The sequence below is a fragment of the Mytilus galloprovincialis genome, chromosome 9 (assembly GCF_965363235.1).
Source record: "Mytilus galloprovincialis chromosome 9, xbMytGall1.hap1.1, whole genome shotgun sequence".
Lineage (NCBI taxonomy): Eukaryota > Metazoa > Mollusca > Bivalvia > Mytilida > Mytilidae > Mytilus > Mytilus galloprovincialis.
The window spans coordinates 89245706-89264095 of record NC_134846.1 but is presented as its reverse complement, the minus strand read 5'-3'; the positions used below and the strand labels follow the sequence as shown (position 1 = coordinate 89264095).

Below are 18390 nucleotides of genomic sequence, written 5' to 3'. Positions count from 1 at the left end.
TATCGCAGCATACTGTAGGTTAAAAGAAAGTAATTAAATATGATTTCATCTAGTTTTAGTGGACACAACATAATGAGCATGGTAAGGGGAGAGTTTGGCGCCCGCTAACATGTTTAACACCGTCACATTCTGTATGTATTGATATGAACTAAGTTAGGAACCTGTTGTTCAGTGTCGTTTGGTGCTAGCTTACTAAGTCACATATTTGCTTTTTGGTTTATTGTTTTGTGTATAGCTTAGGTCGCATTGGTTAGCTTTTCTCGATTAAATTGTTTAACGTTTGTCATTTCTGGACCTTTTATAGCTGATTATGCAGTATACGCTTTGATCATTGCTGAAAGTCGTAAGGTGAACTTTTGTTCTTAATTTTGGCGTCTTGTGAAGAGTTTTCTCATTGGCAATCTTACCCCATCATTTTTATATATAAGGCCTTTTTATGACGTAACAATTGGAAATTTGAAGAAAAAAAACCAAGAAAAGTACGTATCATTAACGTGATTTAATCAAAGGACAAACGAATGAAATTAAATTAAACATGGACCATGCTTTCCCAAGACGGTTCCGTCCCCACCACAACTTTGGATCATGTGCATGAGGGTCTGTATGTCCGTACCCAGTCCCCAATTTCAGGTCCATAGGCTGGATTCTGCCAGGATTTTTGGGTACGTCGCCTTTAGATTCCTTTTAAGGGTTTTGTCACTGCTGAACTAGAAATATATAAATGTACACTCAATAAATAAGAATGAATCAATGCATGCAATTCCTTTTTCTCAAACACCTATTTTAAACAAACAAATAAAATGTGATATGAAGGTTTAGCATTACGACATGCATTTTAATATGTGACATAAGTATTTTACCTACCATTTTTTCTGAGAAGATACGCAAGATCGTCAGAAGAATTTCAGTGACTATCGGTTTTGGAACTCCTTTTCTATTGTACCAGTATTATGTTCAGTTTTACAGATATATGAAAATCAGTCAATATTTAGTATGGATACTTTTTGTTTCAATATGAAACAAAGGTCTGTGAATTCGTTCTTGTTAACACGACAATGAATTGCAGATTGTATTGGCATCAAGATAATTTTTTTTATATTTCTGTATTCTCAAACTGTAACAAGTATCTGTCATAGGTCGCTATTATCAAATTGCTTTTGTTAAGTGCGTATTTGCTATTTTGTGTTTGTGCTGACTGCTGAGATAGTAGGACGATGGTTCGAGAAGAAATGCAACGTAACATCAGTGTTATGACATAACCATATAACGTTTTTTGTATGTAGATTTTTCTACTTCTTGATAAATAAAAATATATTTTTGTAATTTATTACCTTTCCCAAAATGCTTCTCTGCATAATGTCATAGGAAACGCGCTCCCATTCAGATGTTTAATCTTTGGTGGGTCTGTTACAATTTTATTTAGATCATGCTGTAAATTATATTTATAAACCATTTATTTGTAAATATCGCATATCTGCTCAATGTTTGAATATAGAAACTGACCGATTTTATAATATTAAGAGACATCTGAGACTTTGTAATATGTGTGATAAACAAGTACTGTAATTGAAGATGAATATCATTTTATTTTAGTATGTGAAAAGTATTATGAACTTCGAAAGAAATTTATCAAACCATATTATTGGAGAAAACCTTCGAATTTTAAACTCATACAACTGCTATCTGTTCATAATGTAAAGGAACTTAACAATTTAGGGAAGCTTTTATTTCTGGCCAAAAAGGCACGTAATTAATTTTATCATTATGAATGCTTAATATGTGTTAAGTTTTACCATACTCTGCTGTTCTGTTATATGGGTATACTTACTTATATGATTTTTTGACTAATTGTTTAAATGTAAATATATTTCACTGATGTAATTGAATATTTGTAATATTTATAATTCTATAAGCTGTATTGCTTACGAATAAAAGATTATTAATTATTAATAAATCTAGAGCGGAAATAAATCGCAGCTTGATTTGACTTCTTAACTTTATCCGTTAATTAATCCCAGCTTCAACATGCGTGATTTATGACAATTTATTGTTGAGTGTGTAAATATTGACACCTGTGTGTAAACTCATGTCTCTTTTTAAAAGATTTGATGTTTAAAACTATAAATGTATATACATGTACTTGTTGATTGGAAAAAGTACGATTTAAAAAAAAAAAAAATTCTATTTTTAATACACAATATTCCAGATTGAGATCGATTAACAGGTGAAATCATCTGACTATGAAAGAAATACCTAATCAAATTCTGTGTTTTCACAAAATATGTTCATATCAGTAAATGTTTAGTGCCAAGAATGTTAGTATCGATATATGGAATATATGTCTCTTTTTAAAAGATTTGATGTTTAAAACTATAAATGTATATACATGTACTTGTTGATTGGAAAAAGTACGATTTAAAAAAAAAAAAAAATCTATTTTTAATACACAATATCCCAGATTGAGATCGATTAACAGGTGAAATCATCTGACTATGAAAGAAATACCTAATCAAATTCTGTGTTTTCACAAAATATGTTCATATCAGTAAATGTTTAGTGCCAAGAATGTTAGTATCGATATATGGAATATATGTCTCCATAACAAAATTCTCACATTACCAATTTTTGTGACTGTTTTTTCTTCAAAACTGTCTTTTTGTGATTTTATTCAACATCAAACTTTCTTTTCAAACAAGATTTTCTAATTGAATGTCGTATTTTCTTTTCATTCCTATTTTCAAAGGAAACCAACAATTTATTTTAAAAAATACTGCCCCAAACCTCTTTCCACAAAAAAAGAATTTGATTGTCATTGTTTTATATATAATCATTAATAAACCGCAATTGCATATTATAAAACATAATCTGGAACTACTTATATATAAATACATTTATCTATTAGTCCAAGCATACGGTAATATATGACAGTATATTTTTCCTGTTTCAATTACCATGTACATACATGTATGAGGCTAGGCATGGGTCATCATTTATGAGGATATGAATGAATATTCTCATATTGAGGGTTTCTTATCGTCGAGTTGCAAGTTGCGAGTTAAGAAATTCGAGTTGCGAGTTATAAAAGTCGAGTTGCGAGTTAAGAAAGTCGAGTTGCGAGTTACAAAAGTCGAGTTGCGAGTTACAAAAGTCGAGTTGCGAGTTACAAAAGTCGAGTTGCGAGTTACAAAAGTCGAGTTGCGAGTTAAGAAAGTCGAGTTGCGAGTTACAAAAGTCGAGTTGCGAGTTACGAAAGTCGAGTTGCGAGTTACGAAAGTCGAGTTGCGAGTTACAAAAGTCGAGTTGCGAGTTACAAAAGTCGAGTTGCGAGTTACAAAAGTCGAGTTGCGAGTTACAAAGGTCGAGTTGCGAGTTACAAAGGTCGAGTTGCGAGTTACGAAAGTCGAGTTGCGAGTTACAAAAATATTGTTTACACCGAATTTCAGGTTTGATTCACATTTGATTTTTTTTTTATTTCCATGCAACCGTGAGAGATATATGTACAATAAAAGTGAATTATGTGCAAAAATAGACAATGTGCTTACTTCTAATTTCTATTCCGTAATTGGAGTAAACTATGGGGATATTTTGAATCCCAACCTTTTCAAGATTTTTATAAATGAATTATAACGGAAATTGATGAGACTGTCATTAAAGTGAGATGGTTAGCGCCATAAAACCAGGTTTAATCAACCATTTTCTGCATTTGAAAATGCCTGTACCAAGTCAGGAATAAGACAGTTCTTGTCCATTCGTTTTTGATGCGTTTTGTTATTTGATTTTGCCATGTGATTATGGACTTTCCGAATTGATTTTCCTCTATAAAGTTCAGTATTTTTATGATTTTACTTTTTACCGGATGCATTTAATGAAACCCCAGATGCTGTTGATATTAATGACCGCAGAATTGACTGCCTCGTGTATGCAGAGGATTATTTTTTGTCTAGTTCCAAGGCAAGTCTTTCAAAAACGACTTGATAAAATTGAGAATGGAAATGGGGAATGTGTCAAAGAGACAACAACCCGACCAAATAAAAAAACAACAGCAGAAGGTCACCAACATGTCTTCAATGTAGCGAGAAATTCTCGCACCCGGAGGCGTCCTTCAGCTTGATAGTTGATAGTTTATCCTGAACTGTAAAATGGTGTTTAAAGGTCAATCTATTCTAAACCAAAGTGAATATGATTAACAGTCATGGAAAACTTTTAAAAGAATATTTGTATTGCGAAAAAGATATAATAGAATGTGTTTACAATTATAAGTATCTAGGTTTAATATGTATATTGCCGGACTTTTTAAGCATGGAAAGGGAGAGTCATACAAAAAATCACTATAAGCAATATTTAAATTGCGAACTTCATCATCTTACAATCCAAGTAATTTTACTCTATAACATATATATATATATATAGAGCCCAGGTGGTCGTGTGGTCTAGCGGGACGGCTGCAGTGCAGGCGATTTGGTGTCACGATATCACAGTAGCATGGGTTTGAATCCCGGCGAGGGAAGAACCAAAAATTTGCGAAAGCAAATTTACAGATCTAACATTGTTAGGTTGATGTTTAGACGAGTTGTATATATATATATACAACTCGTCTAAACATCAAAACAATATATATATATATATACGACCATACAATAAAACCTATTTTAATGAATGGCAGGGAAATTACAGGAATGTTCAAAACTATCTCTGCAGCATGCCAGAAAGAAAGTGAATATTTATTACAGCACCTTTACATATGAACGATTTTTTTAGATGAATCCAATTTAAAATTAGGTTAAACAAATAGTCTTCTAACTTTATAGCTGTGCTAGGAGAGCTTGATGTATTCCCTTTATATTTTTCAGTTGTATTATCAATTAATATGAAATATCGGTTTAGAATAAATAAAAAAAAATATGAAAGATGGTTTACTATATGATACCTTTATGTGTAACAAAAACATGTTCACTAATAATATTGAATGCTTTAATACATCCATACACATACATTATTGTTTTCAAAAAGCTGAAATATTCATAATTTGGAAGTAAAGCTTGACTTTGTTATCAAGTCAGTTAAGCAAAACCTTTGTTATAGTTTGGTAAAATTTTGGTAGACAAAAAGAATAGATACAAAGAGTAGTAAATTAGATTTTTATTTCAAACAAAAAAACTTGTTTCTCTAAAGAAATGTATCTACATGAATCTTTAACAAACTAAAACATATGCAAGAGCAACAAAGCTAAAGATTCCTGGCATAGGTAAGACACAAAAATGCGGCGAGTTTAAACTGGTTTTATTCACGCTCATTAGCCCATCATATCTCCATCATCTCTAGCCAATGTATAAGACATATATAATTTTAACATCCTCAATTTTGAGTGTCACTGACAAACAATAAATTTTGCTGTCCCTTACGAATATTGTCCGGATCTGGAGCTGCCCCAAAAAGCCCACTTTAAACGAAATCTGCAGAAGGGGTGTTTTACATATATGTACTATAGTTTAGTTGCTATCTCCCTTTACGTTTAATACGACGGTGCTATGTATGAAATTTAAAAAATAATTAAACTGCAAGCCATCTGCTGTATTTCAAAAGGCTATCTGCTTCTTCAGAAAATACTATACGTAGTTAATATCTAGTCCATTTTATTTTAACAAGAGACACAGATATAGTGTAAACCACAAAAATAATCAACAACACTTTGTACAATTTTATAACTAATCATCATTCCAAAATGTTATACAGTTACACCAAAAAATTAAATATTTTAGTTTCTCCATTTTTACGAAATTCGACTTTCTTAACTCGCAACTCGACTTTTGTAACTCGCAACTCGACTTTTGTAACTCGCAACTCGACTTTTGTAACTCGCAACTCGACTTTTGTAACTCGCAACTCGACTTTCGTAACTCGCAACTCGACTTTCGTAACTCGCAACTCGACTTTTGTAACTCGCAACTCGACTTTCTTAACTCGCAACTCGACTTTTGTAACTCGCAACTCGACTTTTGTAACTCGCAACTCGACTTTCGTAACTCGCAACTCGACTTTTGTAACTCGCAACTCGACTTTCTTAACTCGCAACTCGACTTTCGTAACTCGCAACTCGACTTTCGTAACTTGCAACTCGATTTCCTATATAGTTCTTGAGTGTCCTTCGTTTAATATGCACTGCAGCACATAGACCAAGGTGAGCGACACAAAAGCCTCATGTTTTGTTTTTTCATCTCTTCTTTTCATATGTTTAGTAGATCCAATTGTAATTAACATCTCTTGTAATCTTTACAAAAACTTTTTATTACCTTTGATTATGACTTAAGAGCTACCTTAGTCTTATAAACAATTGCTGGAAATTTTGTCTGATGAATTCGAGTCAACATCAATGTGTTGACTTTTGAAGAGGGTTAATTACTTGGGGAGTATGAAATCTGCAACAAAATACAGATGGATAGTTTTAGATACGAGTCCGTTAAAGTGATGTTTGATCTAAGGTATGAACTGTAAAAAATATCTTTATCGATCTGATTCGCATCTTTTTCGTTTTACAGTGAAGATATTCACCTGGATTCGCACCTATAGTGAAGAAGAACTGATTAATATGACGTTAAACGGTTGTTTGCTTCTTCTTTTTTTCGAACATGATACATTCGGGGGTGGGGATAGGTAGTATTTGTATTATCGTGTAATGGACATATTTTGAGGGAGCTAATATACTATGAAACTAGGATTGAAAAACAACGTAGAGGTGTATGTTAGGACGGTGATGAGGGGGACATTTGGAACCAGAGACTTACAGGGGTAGATTCCAAAACGGCAAAAGCACAAAGATATGACGAAAAGCAACCCCCACTATAGATTATATTATTGACAACAAAATAGATATAAACTATTTATATAAGATGGAGTAGTTAACATAAAGACAGGCATACAATTTTCATATCACAACTAAAACATGATATATCAATTATTACAATATGTATGTTATAACATTTGATAAATGATTTCCCAATTCTGAATTCCGAATTCCGAATTCTGAATGCCGAATTCTGAATTCTGAATTATAGATAAGCCTTCTCGGCTTTCGTAGGTATCATAAGCAGTCTTTTGAGATAGCCCTGATTGTGCATGACACAGACTTGTATGATACTGGTAGTATTTTCCGTTTGTATCATTCTTTATACCACTTTTTTCAATGGAATGTCAATTATCAAAGTTGGAAACAGTGGATTTTATAAGTTGAAGTTACTCACTATTTGCCATTACATATGGCAATGGTGGCCACTTCAATTGCAGTATTAAAATTTAAGGATACCTGTATGACGGACTCCAAGAATATCATAATGTAGAAAGTGGGCTAAAGAAACCAACTGAAACAACAACCAATGCCAGGATATAGACAGAGCCATGCACTTTACATTTTACATCAATTAAAAAATTAAAATGAATTTTATGTTAATTTTATGGTTTTGTGAAAAAAAATAGTATTTCTGTTCCACATTATAGGAAAAAAATTTTGCTTTCCTTCTCATAAGAAAAATAATATTTTGTCGGAGGAAGGTTCTGAAAAAAAAATTATGAACACAATAAAAATCCCAGCCCCCCCCCCCCCCCCCCCCCCCCCCCCCTTGTTGCCTTACGGACGACTGTGGCGCCACCTAATAAATTCCCCCTGCTATTGTTGCTGATCGACAACGGACGTTTCCAAGGACTTGCTTTCCAACTGCAAGAGGGTTTATAAGCATTGTTTGTTAACGTTTCCTTGTTGTGATGATTTTCGGTTACACAAGCATGTATTTTCCCGTAAAATGCTTATATTCTTACGTCATTGTTCTATGACGTCGGGTACCTCATGAAAGAACGGAGCAAACTGAATTAGTGACATGCTTAAAGTTTTTACAATAACGTATTTAGATAGTTTTGGGAGAATTTAAATTAAAATTTACTCATAATGTCTGATATATTTAAAAAAAACATCGGCTTATACCACAATGACATTTAGCATCGTTTGTTTACGTTTCCTTGTTGAGATGATTTTTGTTTTGGCAAGCGTGTATTGAAAAAAAATGCGTGTATTTTCCCGTAAAATGCTCATATTCTTACGTTATCGTTCTATGACGTCGGGTATCTCATTCATAAAAAAGCATATGACGTGGGAGTACGATTGGAACAGCTTGACAATATATTCATATTTTACCACGGGTGTGTACTCAAAGCGTTTGAGGGACGTCATGTTAGAATACATCTTAGTGTTCGAATATCATAACCGGTCGATTGACGATGCAGATTGGTTTAATAATATCATACCTGTTCCACTTAGGTTGTACCTCAGTCGATATCTCAGCGTGTGCACATCTTGGTCTATTCTAGCTAAAAGAAATTCCTCGTACAATTTCCTAGATTCCACAGACATGAATAATACACAGCACAGAATAACAGAAACAGTGGTCAAAACTAATGTTGACATTTTGTACGTCGACTTTCCCTTTTTCTCAACTGACTGTTTGGTCTTTGAAGTGCATTGAGGCTGCCAAGTTTAAGTACTATATATACTTTGTTATATAATATTACTAATGCATTGTATCACGAAACTTCCTGGTCGATACAACAGTAACACGAATTTCAGATAGTTAACCAAAAAGAAAAGTAGCGTTTGCTGGAGATAGTGTTTTACTTGACATATACGAGACACCTTGAGACGTATTTTAGATTAATATATTTAATATAGAACCATATAGTACCACACTTTTTATGCCTTTTTAAGCTTCTTTGTTACATATTTGTTTGTTTTTATAGTAATTAAGTTTATAACAGAATGCTAACTGCTGTACCCCTATTTTTGACATTTTTACCTACTGTGTCCGTATGTTTTGTTCAATCATCGTTGTCAATATATAGAATTTGATGCAACTGTCATACACGTGAGAGGTTTAGCTAGCTATAAAACAGGTTAAATCCACCCTATTCTACATAAGAAAATTCTTGTATCAAGTAATGAATATGACAGTTTTTATCCGTTCGTTTGATGTGTTCGAGCTTTTGATTGTGGCCATTTGATTAGAACTTTCCGTTTTGAATGTTCCTCGAAGTAAATATGTTATTTTACTTTTTTATACATAAATGGTCATTTTGCGACTAAAACGACGCATAAAAAGCGAAACATTTTGTCAGTTTGTATAAATATGGATCTCTGGTTAGGATGGAGACATTGAATTCATAGGTTTCTCTACTTCAAAATATCCCTTGGCCTGCAGCAACTCATTAAGGGTGCACTGTCTCTATCCAGCAAAACAAATTTTGTAGTGGGTTTTTAAATGTGTGTCCTTTGTCCGGTAAACCCTCATTGCAAAACCAACCTGGTGGATTTAGTGGTTCTATGTCTAGATATAAATAAAATATGCATTACATGTTTGCCGCTGTGCTTTAATCACTCATCAATCCATTAATTTCGGAATCATTTAACTCTAAACTATGGCATTGAATACATTCTGCTTCGTACTAATATGCATGGATGCGAATAACTACCCTCATCAGAAAAAAAAATCCCTCTGGCCAATTTCGTAGTATGACGAAGCTATGCCTTTAATATACTATTCTATATATATGTACCTAAGCCTATCATGTTCTGTTCTGGGTTTTAATAAATATGTAACGATGTAGCTAGGTCTGTCTGTCTCTGCTGGCGTGTATTCTCTGTTGTCGTGTATTTGGCCTGTAGCTATATCAATTACTTATTTGAATGAACCATCAATGTTATACTGACATGACTTGGTTTTTAAATCTGCGAGTCCTGTCAATGGGTCGAATAATATATTCAGGTGTGATCATTAGGGAGCAATCGCTTAACTTCAAAGGGGGATGTTTATTACATCGAATATTATTGTATAGCAATATAATATTTCCCACAGAAAGTAACCAAACGTTAGCGTGCAATAAATTCCAATATTGCACTAGTGCAATAAATCTTCAAAATTCATGACGTCATCAACGTCAAAATCTTAAGTTAAAACCAATTTTTCTTTCAAGTATCATATTGCTATACAATAAAAGGGTTATTGCATGAATATTGGCAATATAAAATTCTACTTGGGACAATATTCCCCAATATTCATGCAATAACCCTATATTATTAATTACTTTTCTCACAGTAAAATGTATACTACCACTACACAACAGGCTTTAAATTGCTCCATATAAATATGCTTTATGACGTATGTACAAAACACTATTAGATAATTAACTTATAAACAAACATGGCATTGTGGTTTCTGTGTTTCTATCACATAGGCAAAAGTAATTTAAAGCTGTTATGGTAAATGAGCAACTTATATCTTACCAGGAAAACTTTTATGATGAAAGACACAACAGGCTAGTATTGAACAAGGACAACTGTCAATCCATACGCCATTACTACACACAATATAATTGTATTGACCATCTCTTCCAGGTGAGATGTTCAAAACTTTAAAACAATCCTGTCTCATACAGTTACCGTGATCGTTGCAGAACCCAACACATAATCGATTACTCCAAGTCATGAATCTGGTGGTTGTTTACATAGTTATATCATGGTTTTACTTTTTCAGGAAATGTGGTGTTGATGGTAAATCATTGATAATCGCTAAATACAAAGCATTTATAGACCGAAAGGTGTATTAAATGTGCATGTCTTTTGTATTTTTATCCTTAATGTCTTTTCTCACTGAATGTCTATATCTTATAAAATTGCTACACATTTTCTTGTCACAGGGGTAAGATTTGGTCCATCTCTTTTGATATTCAAATATTAAGATAATAACTTGCATTTCGATACATGTATATGATGTGGCTCTGTACTTATGCATCCCGCCATTGTACTATTGTGCTATGCATGTTTTACATTTTTGTATTCTTGTCTATTATTTTTGCTAATGTGCTTTGTCAATATGACTTTTTGTGCTTCTCTGTAACATATTTGTTTATTTTTATTGTGTATTATAACACAATTGTTGACGGCTATACCCCTATTATAGCCAAATTATAATTTTTTGTTTACTTATCGAGACTTTCCTTTGTCAACATTCAAGGACAAAGGACAAACAACATGGCTGCCCCCACGGATCAAAACAATGAACTTAATTCTGAACCATTGATTTGTAGTTCACAACCTGTAATGTCTCTTAACACTCCTACAACTAAACCATCAAACAAACGAAAAGAACTATTAAGTCCAGAGCTTCTCCCAGGAACACAAAAGCAAACAACACGTCAAATAAGACGTCGCAACTCAGTGGGTGATCTTAGAGAAATGGAAAAAAAAAATACCTGCACCAAGGAAAAGTATTGCAGATAAAGTCTTAGAGGCCCTGTCTAGCCCTGATGTTATTAATAAAATTGTACCCATTCTTGCTGAAAAAATAGGTGAATCTTTTTCCTCAATGATTGAAGAGGAGGTTAAAAAATGTGTTGATCAGCAAGTAAAACCGATAGCTGAATTAGTCGAACAACATGGTAAAAGACTTGACACTGACAATATTAGAATTAGTAGATTATATTCTAATGTCGAAAAAGTCAACGAGGATGTAAAAAGTAACACCACAATTGTTAATGAAATTGATACAGAAGTTGGCACTCTCTTCAAAAGAATTGTAGAACTTGAAACCAGATTAGAAAACCAAGAACAATATTCACGCCGAACAAGTTTGCGTTTTCATAATATCCGCGTGCCTATCCATCCCCGTACCGGTAAAATTCCTCACCCTATTAACACTGATATTTATATATTACAAGTCTGTAATTCCAAACTTGGCCTGAATCTAACTGTGAACGATATAGGGCGTAGTCATGTTATAGGGAAGGTAAAAAACGGTAAATCCCAGGTTATAGTAAGATTTCTATCATATCGTACAAGAAGCAAAGTTTATACCAACAAAAAAGCCTTAAAGGGTGATGCAGATGGCATATTCATAACAGAAAACTTAACACAGTATAGAACTGGTCTTACACAAAAGTTATCCGATCTCAAGTATAACCAGAAAATTTTCGCATACTGGACATCTGATGGTCGCATATTTGCCAAAACAACAGAGAAAGGCACCAAAAAACTAATCAAAAACTATGACGACATAACAGCTCTTGAGACAACCACAGACGACGACAATCAACAACAAGAACCAGATCTATCCCCAGGTACCACCAATCAGAACAGCGATGAGAACCACAATAATGGCACATATTAGATAACAAAAACATAAATGGTGTAAATATATGTATCTTTGACAGTTGTCACTTGTTCTTTAAATGTCTCTAATGTACATTTTAAAAATTGCTTCATGTGTTATTAATATTGCTAGCAAGTAAATCTAGTATAACTTAATTGTATCAAAAAGTGTCAAACAATTTTAAAAAACGTCTGAATAAATTCATAAACTTATGTTACAATGAAAAAATAGTATATAAAAAAATCACGTTATACTTTTTTCTTTCTTTTTTTTCCATTTGACATCTTTTCCTAATATCGATTTTGTTGTTGGTATTTCTTTTATTTTCTATTAATTTAAACAAATATATAAAATTCCTGAAACCTCGTTTAAATAATATTTGTACTGGCATCCGTATGCCAGTTATAGTTACAAGGAGCAAATTTAAATAAACAACAAAATATAATTGTCCCAAAAATTTATACCTGTATAAAACTATACTGCTATCAAATATTGCAATTGAGTTTATCATAGTTGTAAGAAATCAATTTCAAATCATGTTATCAGATGTTATATGTATATTTCATGTGCAGCTACAGAACACCCCTTTTATATATTAAAGCTTTGATCAAAATCAATTAAAAAAGATTTGCTATAGATAATAGCATAAAGTATTGAATAGTTTTGTTAAAAAAAAAAAAAAAACCCAAAAAAAACCCGGACTTTATATTTAAAGTTTGTTGTGAACTAATTTTCCCATTTTATGAATCGAAAATGATTTCCTTCAATTTAATTTGTTTACCAATGTACTTTTTTTTTCTTTGTGTATATATATTTAATACCTGTAAGACTTTGGATGATGATGTGTGTGATCTACTTTTTTTGTGTAACCTGAATGGCAACCTGTCTTTTTACATGTTATTGTTTGTTGTACTTTTACCTAATGGGTAACTGTATTGAACAATACAGGGTAGCCATAGGGTTATTTAATTCATGTAAATTTAATTTTTCCGGATCAGATAATTTTTGTTTCAACGGAGAAACTTTTTCGGAAATTCTACTTACCAATTGTCGTTGTTCATTTCTCGTCGTCTCCTTGTCGCTTCTCCAAAGCCTTGATCCAAACATAAATGTTTTATTCCTTCTATTTGTTTTACATTTTATCCTTATAATTGGAAGCGTTGAACAAAATCCTGGCCCAATTGAACATGAAAACGATTTTTCTCGTGAAACTGATAACTCCATATCAATATGCAATATTAACATTCGTAGTTTACGAAATAAGATTGATTTCATTCAAAATTTCGCAGAAGAGTTTGATATTGTAACAATCACTGAAACGCACTTAGATCCAAACATAAATAACGAAGAATTAATGATAGATTCATTTTCACAAAATATATTCCGTAAAGATCGTAATAACGCCGAAGGAGGCCTACTCATTTACACAAAAGATGATATGTCAGTCACCAGAAAAGGTGTACTCGAAAACCACATTGACGAAACTATCTGGGTTGAGATCAGAGGTAAAGGTCAAACGTTTTTATTATGTTGTACTTATCGACCGGAATGGTCAGGTGTTGAATATTGGACACGGCTAAATCATGCTATTGAACTTGGTTATCAGTATACAGAAAACATTGTGATTTCTGGAGACTTGAATTCAGATTTATTTTCGTATAATAATAATAAGTTATATGATATAATTCATCAATTTAATTTAAAAAATGTAATTAATAAACCAACAAGGGTAACTGATCACAGTAGTACTTTGCTTGATCCGATCATATTAAGTGATGCTATACAATTTTCTTTTTCTGATGTACTGAATGTACCTGCTAACATCAGTGATCACGATGCCTCTATTATTTTTTTACAATGTCCAAAGTCCGAAACAAAGTCGTTTAAACGGGAAATATGGTTATATGAAAAAACAGATGTTGAAAAGTTTTCAAATATGATGAATGCAATTGAATGGAACGAACTCTTTTCCAATGTTGAGGAAGTAGACGAAATGGTCAATATATTCACTGAAAAAATCCTCAGCATTGCAAGAGAGAGCGTTCCAACCAAAATAGTAACTATACGTGGTAATGACAAACACTGGTTTAACAGTAATATAAGAAAAGCAATTCGAATAAGGGATAGATTACGAAAAAAATCAATTAAATCTAAAAAAAGAAACGGATATTAATAAATATAAGAAACAAAGGAATAAAGTGAATAATATGAAAAAAGAAGCGAAAGAAAATTTTGAGAAAAACTTGGAAAATATAATACTAGATAACGCTTCAGATTCTAAGACTTATTGGAAAATTATGAAGATGCTTATTAAGCCAAATAGAGGATCTAATAACATACCCCCATTAAAAAATATTCTTAATGATGATCGTTTCGAGGAGTTCGCCGATAGAGACGACGAGAAATGCGACATTCTAAATAAGTATTTTTGTTTCATTTCATCGCTAGCAGATGTTGATGCTCAATTACCCGATTTCGACAAAAAAACTAACAATTTATTGAATGATATAGTGATTAGTACTAGTGAAATTGTTGATATCATAAAAACTATAAATCCAAAAAAAGCGTCAGGCCCGGATGATTTCCCGGATGTCATTAGTCATAAGATGCTTAAAATTTGTCCCGAAAAAATTGCAATTCCATTATGTATTATATTTAATAAATCCTTGCATCAGTGCAAATATCCTTCCAGCTGGAAAATTGCAAATGTTATAGCCTTATTTAAAAAGGGGGATAGTTCATTACCTTCCAATTATAGACCTATATCACTCATAAGTTGCATAGGCAAAGTCATGGAACGTGTTGTATATAAATATGTTTACAACCACTTACAAAGATTTAAATTAATTTATGAGTATCAATCGGGTTCTCTTCCTAAATTTTCAACGGTTCACCAACTGTTAGAAATATATAATTGCATATTGAACTCACTTGAAAAGAAAGAGATAAGTTGTTTTGTTTTTTGCGATTTCTCTAGAGCCTTTGATAAAGTTTGGCATGATGGTTTATTACATAAAATGAAGGCTTATGGTATAAATGGAAATCTGTTAAAATGGTTTAGAAGCTACTTAAGTGATAGAAAACAAAGGGTGGTTATCAAGCAATCTTCTTCAAAACTTTGCAGTATTTCAGCTGGAGTTCCTCAAGGGTCGGTCCTTGGACCATTACTTTTTATAATATATATTAATGATATTGCAGAAAGACTTATTTCTCTGTGCAGACTCTTCGCAGATGACACATCGTTCAGCTGTGCGGATCGTGATGCTTTTCAGATAGAAACTGTGATAAACCATGATCTAGAAAAGCTGAACGAATGGTCCAAAAAATGGTTAATGTCTTTTAATCCAGATAAAACAGAAATTATGTTATTTTCTAATGTTGAAACCCCAGAAATGAACTTTATATTCAATGATAAAAATATACCTATTACAAATATTCATAAACATTTAGGGGTTACATTTAGCAATGATGCTAAATGGAATGCCCACGTTGATAATATTATCTTAAGCACGTCTAAACATATAAATATGCTAAGGAAGTTGAAATATAAACTGAGCAGGAAAAATTTAGAAAAACTCTATTTAGTTTTTATAAGACCTTTATTTGAGTATGCAAGTGAGGTTTGGGATAATATTGGGGTAGGTTATGTCAATAAACTGGAGCAATTACAGCTCCAAGCTGCTAGGATAGTTACGGGGTTACCTATATTCACAAGCTCAAGGATTATTTATGAAGAACTTGGATGGGAAACATTAGCTGAAAGAAGAGAGAGAAGAAAAATCCAAATGTTTTATAATATTCAAAATAATAATGTTCCAGAATATTTGTCAAATTTAATTCCCCAAAAAATACAAAGTATGACGGTCTATCCTCTGCGTAATGGAAATGACATCATTATTCCATTCTGCAGACTAGCATTAACTAATGATTCTTTTATTCCATCAACCATACGTCTTTGGAATAATCTTGAGGATTCAACTCGTGATGTGGAATCAATTAATAAATTTAAAACTGAACTAAAAAACCGTTATCCTCAGAGTAATATATTTGTACCGAAGCAATATGAATTTGGAAATCGAAAATTGAATATAATTCTCACCCAACTTCGATGTTTTGCATCATCCTTAAACTATGATCTATATAGGGTCAATATTATTTCTGACCCTTCCTGCCGCTGTGGTGTTAATCGTGAAGATTCCTATCATTTCTTTTTTAAATGTATATTATATTCAGACATACGAAATAAAATGTATGAAAGTCTGCGCTGGCTTCCAAATGATTGTAAAATTAACATAGAACTACTTACCTCGGGTAGTTGTCTTCTTTCTCTAGAGCAAAACCAAACCATTTTCAAAAATGTCTTTGAGTTTATTAAAAGTTCGGAAAGATTTCAAATTGTCTAGGTAGCAAACCATGATCGCACACACATCATCATCTAAGTAAAATTTCTTCTCCCCTTTTTTGTCCTTTTTATTTTTTCGTTTTTTTTTTTGTTTTTTATTTTGTTTTTTGTTTTTTTTTGTTTTTTTGTTTTTTTTTTATTATTATTTGTTTTTGTTTTTTTTTTGTGTTTCTGTTTTCTAAATAATGATTTATATATTTTTATTTTTGATTTTTTTTTCTGTATTATTATTGTTTTCTTTTTCTTCAATTTTCCGTCTTTTGATCCATATTTATATATATATTTACTAAATAGATATACCATTCTATACATGCATGCTCATACATATATTTTTGTATTATATTGCTATAAATGTTAAGTGGAGAAGACTTCATAAGTCTGTTTGACTTGTGTCTTATCCAATTTGTACTTTAACAAATAAAATATGTTTAAACTAAAAAACCCTATTTTTGATTTTTTTTACCGATTATGTCCGTTTGTTTGGTTTACACATCGTTGTCACTATAAAGGAATTTAATGCGACTTTCATGCAAGTGTATTAATGGCAAGGTTTAGCTAGCTATAAAACCAAGTTTAATCTAGCGTTTTCTACAGACGAAAATGCCTGTACAAAATCAGGATTATGACAGTTGTTATCCATTCGTTTGATGTGTTTGAGCTTTTGATAATGCCATTTGATAAGGGACTTACCTTTCTGGATCTTCCTCGGAGTTCAGTATTTTTGTGTTCTCACTTTTCCCCCTTAAACATGGGATTCATGCTGCATGCATGGCTGGTGGACTAAACTAGTATATTAACCTTAATCTAAACGCCCAGAGGATGGATAAGATTTAGGTTTGTGACAATTGGCTCTGTTATTAATGATATCCTCATATGCTAAATCTACACAGTCTACACCTATTTGAAAAAAAACTTCATCCCTCTATCAAAACAGATGGTTATATCTAAAGGTTGCTACATTTCAATACTATATTTTTCTTAAAACAAGATAGTAAAAGATGTAGTCTCCGTAGGCTTCAAATTACTGATGAATTCTAGATTGGAAACAGAAAAATAGTTCCTTATAAAAATTAATCAGATGTTGTCTTGAATCTTCTCTAGTCCAGGGTTACGATCCACTTCTCTTTCAGATCTTCTCTTATGAACTGGATAGGTGGGAAGTGGATCATAACGCTGGGCTACCGAAGATGTTGTCATGTTGATGTCGTATGATTTTTCACCAAAGAATTAAGGACAATGATATGAACAATTTTTGAGTATACGGATATTGATGGAAACTGCACATTGCTAGAAAACAAAGAAATATGTATGCCGAAGTTAAAAATGTTAATAGTGTAATACTTTATATTCAGTATAGATGTAATACCAACATTGTTTTCCTTTATTAGTCTTTTGCACTTTTCAAAAACTTGTACAGAATTTATTTGTATTTCAAATTTAAACCAGATGCTCCGCAGGGCGCAGCTTTATGCGACCACAGAGGTCGAAACCCTGAAAATTTTGGGGCAAGTATGGACACAAAATTTAAGCTTGATACAGCTCTGAATTTGGATTGTGATTAAATAGTTGACATAACATAGGATTCTGACACAGAATGAATGTGGTCTAAGAACTTAAAAACTTAATAACTTTAAATGGACATTTACCTATTGTCACAGTGGGAAAATGGACAAAAATTGATTTTGAGACTTTTTGGACATTTTGTTAAAGATTTTGTAAAACTAATGTTTTGTTATATTTGCAATATTTCACTAGGGATTTTGATATTTTTATTGTGCAAGATTTAAGTCAAGTTTAGAAGAT

At 32.3% G+C, this 18390-nt stretch overlaps 1 long non-coding RNA gene across 1 annotated transcript; it reads right to left on the bottom strand.

The window, feature by feature from the left end:
- Positions 1-484: 484 nt before the first annotated feature.
- LOC143047100 (uncharacterized) lies at positions 485-1467 on the bottom strand. Its single transcript, XR_012969405.1, has 2 exons — positions 1332-1467; positions 485-707 (listed from the first exon to the last, which is right to left on the bottom strand). It is a non-coding gene; the product is annotated as an uncharacterized LOC143047100 (long non-coding RNA).
- Between the last annotated feature and the right edge of the window lie 16923 nt (positions 1468-18390).